The following is an 8627-nucleotide window of genomic DNA, read 5'->3' as shown; positions in this document are numbered from 1 at the left end:
AAAATTAAACTAAGCAGATTGGGTTTTTTTTTAATGCCCAGGAGTATCAGAACTGAACAAGGAGGAGGACACAAATGCAGGCTCAGACACAGGGCAGATCAGTCTTCAGAGTTTAATCGGTCCAAGTCGGTACACAGGTAAGCAAAACAGAGGCAACAGTACAACCAAGTAGCATACACCACGAACTGGCAATGAGAACTAAAACACAAAGGGCTTAAAAACAGACTAGCAGGGGATAACGAGACACAGGTGAAACACATCAGGGTGGGGCCAACATGAGGGTAAACAACCTGACAGGAAATAGGACCTGAAACAAGAGGAGATGTGAGACACCAAAATAAAACAAGAATGCACACTCTAATACTAAAAACCAATAAGAAACAGAAACTAGATCAAACCCGAGACCTGACAAGGAGTTAAATTGGGAAACATAATGCTTAATAATCACTCAATATTTGTCTCTCTCTTTATTAAAATAGGAATATTTTGCTCAAATGTAAGAGAGCCATGATTTTGTCATGTGCCGTGCATTTTCATGCCTTTTTTGATAATTTCACCAAGATAATGCTTTTTCACAATTGCCTAAATCAGTCTTTTTTTTTTGCCATTTTGCTAAAAGGGTGTGTTATTTTCTCTAGTTGTAGCGAGATTACAATGACGTTTGCTATGTTAACATGTTAATATTAATGTTATTATTAACGTGTTAGCATAGTATAACTTACAAGAAAATTTCCGTCACCAGGGTGAAACCGGGGTTTCCATCGTTGATCATTCGTTCGTTCGTGCCGCTGTCTGCTGATTCAGTCTTCTCCAAGATCTATTGAAGAAAGAACTGCTGGAAACATAAAAAGTAGACAAAAAATGCTGGAGAAACTCAGCGAATGAGGCGGTATCTATGTAGAGAAGGAATAGGCAATGTTTGGGTCGACACCCTTCTTCAGACTTATATGAGGTGGCGGGAAAAACAAAGGAAGAGGCGGAGACAGTAGGACTAGAAGGAGAGCTGCGAATGAGGAGGGGTGGAGGGAGAAGACAAGGGCTATCTAAAATTAGAGTTCAATGTTGATACCACTGGGGTGTAGACTACGCAAGCAAAAGACCCAAGTTTGTCCCCTCACTACATTTACTGCTGGCTGCAGTTGCAAATCTGTGTTTGAGTGATCTGTGCAAGGCATTAATTGATGCTGGTATTCTCCTGTGGAAATTGGAAAACAAATCTCTGAGGTTTTTTTGAGAAATACACAGAGGAACCTATACCAAGCGAATCATCATTATGGAAATATTATGTTGACAGTAACTTCAACATTGTTGTGCAGAAAATTAGAGATGAAGTTGCATGCTACAAAATATGGATCTCAATAGTCAAGACAACTGATGCTGTGGGGGAATAGGTTGCCAATGTGGTCATTGGCACACTGGAGGCCGGTCAACCATCAAAGGAATATTTGTTGACATCGGAAGTCTTGGAGAAATCAAACATCTCAACTATTACTCAGTGGTTTACATCTTCACTTGCTGTACTTTGGCCAAAAGTTATAAAACACGAGAATGTTCTTCTGTTAGTGATTGATGCAGCTCCGTACATGAAAAAAACTGCTCGTGCTCTTAAAGCTTTATTCCCCAAATTGTTGCATTGGCCCATTTGGTAGTGGCCATTTGGCTTATTTTGTGTGTCATTAATCATGGCATTTGTCTTTAAATTTTAGACTGCCCGTTATTATGTGGGTGGGATTTATTACGTAGTCAAGGGCATGTTTAGTGCTGGGTTTCTTGTGCAGAAGCTTAGTTTTGTGTTTAGTTTTTGACTTACATGGGGAAGGTTTACCCTTTGACCATGTGAAATGCAACTGAAACACAAGGAGTTTTCTAACGTTTAAAGCGATATGCTGGAGTTTGAAAAAGATTAAAGTGTATGAATCAGAAGAAAGTCGGATGTATATCTTATTGTGTTTCTTAAAAAATAAAGAGACTATTAATCAAAAGACTATGTTATGAAGAATTTTCTGTGAAGAAGCTCTGAAGGTCTCATAGAGAGTTCACATCCATATTATGACATTCTCCTTAACCATGTAGTCTACTTAGTGGTTAGAGGGAGTAATCTCTTGAACAATATAAAAATCTGTCACTGCGATGCTTAGCTCAAGGATTTCATAGAATTGCCAAGCACATACGTAGCTTGTTTCCAAATGTTGATCGCCTAGTTTCCAATGTCAAGAAAATCTTCGTGAAAACACCGTCATGTGTGCAGTTGTTCAAAGAAATGGCACCGAGATTCCGCTACCTCCTCAGCCTGTTTTGACTAGGTGGGGTACATGGCTTTCTGCTGTACTCTATGCTGCAAATTTTGAAAAGATAAAATAAATCATCAACTGTTTTGAAGATGAAGAATCCGCTGCTGTCAGTATCGTCAGTGAAATCATGCAGAAAAAGTCTCTCCACTGCGATCTTGTGTTTATTGCTTCCAATTTTGCAAACTTCCCACAAGCTATCACGTACCTTGAGAAACATGGCAACACTAATGAATAACTTGCAAGTTTTCAACAAATTAATGGATGATATTTGTAAAATTCCTGACGGTTGGTAAAGACATACAAGGGAAATGTGAGAGAGTGATTTTAGGTAACAAAGATCTTGAAGAAATACAAAACATAGCTAAAGTTCTCAAAGGTAATTGTTATGCCCAAGATATCGACATGAATATAGTCGGTAGCTTGTTTCGGGTATGCACCAGTGACCTCAGCTGAGGTAGAAAGAAGTTCTTCACAACTGAAGCATATTCTGTCTGACAGACAGCATAGTTTAACATTAAATAATTTGAAAAAAACTGCTAGTAATTATGTGCAACCAGGCAACTTTGGTCATTTCATGTAGTATACCTTTATATTATCATTTTTAAACATATTTTGGTGGTGGGAATATGTGCCTTTTTAAGCTTCTTTTTGTCAATAAATCCCTTTATCGTGCCATTTTCGTAATTTTATTATGTCTATTTGCCAACCTATTTCAGACTTTTTAGTATCTAAACATCCTGGCTCTGGTAAGAGACTACTAAAATGCAACTAGATTGTGAAATGAGTACAAATTTTACACCCTCGATTGAAAATAAATTAAGGTTTTTCTAAATTAAATTGTCAGTGATGAGTTTGAGTAATTTTGTGCTCTTTCTACTTTCATTGCGTCTTGTTCAGCCTAAGCAGCTGGATGAAAGCAAGACACACAAGCATAACACATTTTGCAATATGTCTCTAACCAAAATAAGGCGCTATAGGTTAAATGTTGGGCGTCTGGGAGAATAAGGAAGTGAAGTTACTCTTGGGTTATGTTGAAAAGCTGATGATAACAAATCAACAGCTTGTTTTATACCCAACTCAATTTCCATCTCACTGTGACCAAAGGGACAGAAAATCAAAGTGTGTGAAAAGACTGTCAGTTTATTATTGCCCCTTTCACCCCATAACCTCCTTGATTCTTTTCCCAATCCTCATCAATGGAAATGCATCTGCTGTTTACTTGGTCCCATGATTTCCTCCTGATGCTAAGGCCCAGCAAACACACAGTGGGAAGCAACAACAAAAAATGTCTCTAATCAGTAAATAGACCACATACTCCACATTGCCACCTCGTTGCCACTTGGAATTCTAAGTAGACATGCTAATGCCTCCTTGCCATATGTTAGCACATCTGCTCCTGTGAAGTAAACACTGCACACCACGATGAAATGAGGTTACTGACAACATTAATTTGCCCTTCAACTTATATTTGAAACACGTTCTTAACAATACAAATGCAAACGAAGCAAATCTTAACCTAAAATAAAGATACTGCCTTTCAAGATTCAAGATTCAAGGGAGTTTGTTGTCATGTGTCCCAGATAGTACAATGAAATTCTTGCTTTGCTTCAGCACAACAGAATATACTAGGCATAAATAAATACAGAAGAAATTTCAGCACCCATGCTGTCATTGTGAGCAAGTCTTCAGTAAACAGGAGAACATCACAGTCATCACTTAGTCAAAATCAAAGAAAGCAAAGGTTTGAATTTTAATTAAACACCCCATCTCCTCTAAACATCACAAAGCACTTGGCAACCTATGTGACCTTTGACTTGATTTTGCGATGTCGGTTGAGGTATCAATGATGTCTAGAGTACAAATAGTTGATGTTCATCTTCAAAATTTTGCAAAGGGACATTGTACAGTGACCTAAGAGAGAGAACTTGAATGAGTTTCATGGTTTTTAATCTCCCGTGAATAAAGGCATGCCTCTACCTCAGTCGTGAATTGCAATGGTGTGTGAGATTAGATTTTTGGGTTCAAATCTATGGAATAGACCTTTGACCTGTTCAGGAACAGCTCTTCCCCACAGCCATCAGGCTATTAAACGTGCCAACAAACAGACTGAACTGTAACCTATTGCACTTTATCTGCTTATTTATGTGTATACGTAACTGAACTGTTCTGTATTTTTGCTTACAATATTCTGTTGAGCTGCAGCAAGCAAGAATTTCATTGTCCTATCTGGGACACATGACAATAAACTCCCTTGACTTGACACATACAATTCTCACTCAGTCAACAACATTTATTGCAGTGGTTTAGTGTGTGTGTGTAACATCAGCCTTGATGTATTGTTTGCCACCCTCTCCACTGGACCAAAATATTCATTTCTGGCCTTTCTGTACAAGGCCTCCTCCATTGTCAGAGTGAGGCCAAACGCAAATTGAAGGAACAGCATCTCATATTTTACTTGGGCAACTCACAACCCAGGGTTCAGTATGAATATTAACTTCTCTACATTCCTTCTCTCTCCATCCCTCCCCCTCCTAAGTCGCACCAAATTATCGTTCTCACCAAGCCAACAGCTAACAATAGCCTGTTTCCTTTATCATTGTTAATTTTTTTTGCATATTTATAATTAATTTGTTCTATATGTCGACATCATCATCGATGACTCGTTTCCCCTTCCCGTGACTTTCAGTCAGAAGAAGGGTCTTGACCCGGAACGTCACCAATTCCTTCAACCCAGAGATGTTGCCTGTCCTTCTGAGTTATTCCAGCATTATGTATCTACTTCCTATTACATCCTGAGTCACAATTATTTTATGATGACTGGAGAAAATACAGCCAAGCTCTCCCCATCTCCATGTAGTAACACCAATGATGGGTGAATATGATTGTTGAATGTAGGTGTATAAGTGATGGGAAAAGTAGAGGGTTAGTGATTGTGAAAAAAGATAAATTCCATGTGTGTTGGTTGTGGGGGAAAGCTCAGCTTAAACATAGGATGGAGTTATAGTGTTGGAAACAATCAACAAATCAAGGAAGATAACCATATAACCATATAACCATATAACAATTACAGCACGGAAACAGGCCATCTCGACCCTTCTAGTCCGTGCCGAACACGTATTCTCCCCTAGTCCCATATACCTGCGCTCAGACCATAACCCTCCATTCCTTTCCCGTCCATATAACTATTCAATTTATTTTTAAATGATAAAAACGAACCTGCCTCCACCACCTTCACTGGAAGCTCATTCCACACAGCTACCACTCTCTGAGTAAAGAAGTTCCCCCTCATGTTACCCCTAAACTTCTGTCCCTTAATTCTCAAGTCATGTCCCCTTGTTTGTTTGAATCTTCCCTACTTTCAGTGGAAAAAGCTTTCCCACGTCAACTCTGTCAATCCCTCTCATCATTTTAAAAACCTTTATCATCCCCCCTTAACCTTCTGCGCTCCAAAGAATAAAGCCCTAACTTGTTCAATCTTTCTCTGTAACTTAGTTGCTGAAACCCAGGCAACATTCTAGTAAATCTCCTCTGTACTCTCTCTATTTTGTTGACATCCTTCCTATAATTAGGGGACCAAAATTGTACACCATACTCCAGAATTGGCCTCACCAATGCCTTGTGCAATTTTAACATTACATCCCAACTTCTTAAGATCATGAAAATTAGTAGACTTTTCAAGAGTTGCTTTATGGCTGTGATGGAAACATTCCTTGATAACTCTGGACGTGGAGTGCCTTTTGAAACATTTGAAATGAACTGAATGGATTGACTGGTAAACTGGAATTTAGGATGAGAGGATATCTTATAGAAACATAACATTCTTGCAGGATTGGACAGACTAGATACAGGAAAAATGTTTTTGACGTTGGGGGCGACCAGTTTAAGAATAATGGGCCTGTCCCACTTAGGCGACTTTTCAAGTGAGTGCAGGAGACTGCGCTCGCCACATGGTCACCACGTGTACGTTGGTGGTCTCTGGTGAGTCTCCTTCATGGTCGCGAGGAGTTCCCGCATTCTAGGAACTAGTCGCGGCCTCAGTATGGTCGCCGCAAATTTTTCAACACGTTGACAAATTTTCTGCAACCAAAAATTGGTCGCCATGGAGAAAATCGATAAACCTGTAGTCGTAGGTGCAGTTGTAGTGGGGTCGCCATGTAGTTATGGGTAGTTGAGGTACTCGTAGGTAGTTTTAGTTAATCACCTTTGCTGACCGGTCATTTTCATTGACTCATTGGGGGAAAAAAAACGTAAGCACGAGTTTTCATCACCAAGGAAAACCGACCAGTAAAGTTAAATGTCCGCTGAACTTCACAACCGTGTACCTCTGGCTTATTAAAAGTTGTCTGGTTCCTTAAAACTTGTCTCCATTCCTTCTCCACCCTTCTCCCCTCTTTTAAAGGACTTACCGTACACTATGCTAGCCATCTTAATTACAGCACCAGTGTGTGTGTGCGTGCGTGTGCGTGTGTGTGTGTGCGTGTGTGTGCGCATGTGTGTGCGCGTGTGTGCGAGTGTGTGTGCGAGTGTGTGTGCGCGTGTGTGTGCGCGCATGTGTGCACATGTGTGTGCGCGTGTGTGTGCGCGCGCACGTGTGTGTGTGCGTGTGTGTGTGCGCATGTGTGTGCGCGTGTGTGTGCGAGTGTGTGCGCGTCTGTGTGTGCGTATGTGTGCACATGTATGTGCGCGCGCACGTGTGTGTGTGTGTGTGTGAAAAAGCAGGAACGGGGTACTGGAACGGGGTATTTTAGATGATCAGCAGTGATCATATTAAATGGCGGTGCAGGTTTGAAGGGCTGAACAGCCGACTGCATCTATTTTCCATGTTTCTATGATTGTTCTTACACCCATCAAACTTCCTTATCTCCCAATATCAGTTAAAGTTAGGCAAGAGTTCTTAAATATGGTGCATGGGAAAAAGGAAGCACAAAGCATTGATTAAAGGCTTCAGAAACCAACCCACCTCCTGACAGTGGAATTGTACACTCACACTCCATTACACTGTTCCCATTTACAATTTAAGTGTGAACATTTCAGTCACTTTAGTTTATGTTCAGAATCCTTAATGATTTTATTTCCTCTCCAAAGAAAAACAATGATTTAAACCCACTTGTTTTGAAGTTTAATATTATCCCTTAACAGATATCCCTTTTATCCCTTAACTTTTTAACAGATTTTTGTTTGATGACACAGTGTTGAATCTTTTCCCTCGATTATCTGTCGCTGCGGGTGTGCGCGATTTTGGCGCCGTTTAGAGGGGGGCGGGTTTAAAACGCGATTTCCCCTAGGCTGTTCCAATCGAGGATGTTCAGCCTAGTTAATTATTAACGGAAAATCGCTGGAATATTCCGTCGCTTAAGATATTATTAGATTTAAAGGCTTTATATAATTGTTGTAGTAGTTTAAAAATTAACCTCTAAACCCGCGACCACCGGCAACCGGCAGGGTCTCATACAGCAGACAACAGAAGGTAGGCTGTTTATTTTTACATTAAAAAGGGCTTCTTAAGATCCCTTTATACAAAGTTTAATATTGCGATTAGCTAACTTTGGGCCCATTATATCCCGCAGTATTTTTCTGGGCATTTGAGGGCACAAATCTAGCGCAATGTGAATGTTCTAAACCAGCGCGTTCCACAGGAACACACTAGAAAGCGGATTTAAATTGACTTTAATTTACAGCAATTGAACCCTAAATTCCTTCCATTTGGCCTATAAATTAATGTAAATGAGATTTAAAAATCATGTTTTATTGTGAATTATTTGTGAATATTATTTGGACACTTAGGCTATTTAAAAATGTTAATCATTTATTAAGAAATAGATAGATGTTTAGATCTAGTAATTGAAGTTTGAAATTAGCTCCAATTAACTCCAACTGGGTAACTAACTAATTATATGCTTTAATTTCAGGTCATCCAAGTAAGATTGATTTATATTTGTTTCAGAATGCTTCAATCTATGATAGCTGAAAATTTCATTCAGTTCTCTTAATTTTTAAGAAAGTTAGGGGCTTTTGACTGTCCATGATCACAGCTTTTTTGTTATGTCCATAGAAACTCAATAGGGAACAATATGCTAATTTCCTAGTATGAAAATGGCCATACATTTTTAAATACTTGAGATATGAAAGTGAATTAGGTGTCAAATTAAACTTCTTTTTTTCTTTATGTGATGGGATAAATTGTAAACTTGATTTTTTAAATCTCAAAATTTTGTAACATTGCTAGTGTAAGGCAATTTGCCCATTTAGCATTCATTTGAGAGCGTCAAACTTCTCATTAGGAATTAAGATGGCTATTTGGCTAGTCAATGCTGGTTCTGTGCAAGAACAATTCAA

This window comes from Leucoraja erinacea, chromosome 4 (genome assembly GCF_028641065.1).
Source record: "Leucoraja erinacea ecotype New England chromosome 4, Leri_hhj_1, whole genome shotgun sequence".
Taxonomy (NCBI): Eukaryota; Metazoa; Chordata; class Chondrichthyes; order Rajiformes; family Rajidae; genus Leucoraja; species Leucoraja erinaceus.
This window is presented reverse-complemented; position numbering follows the sequence as displayed.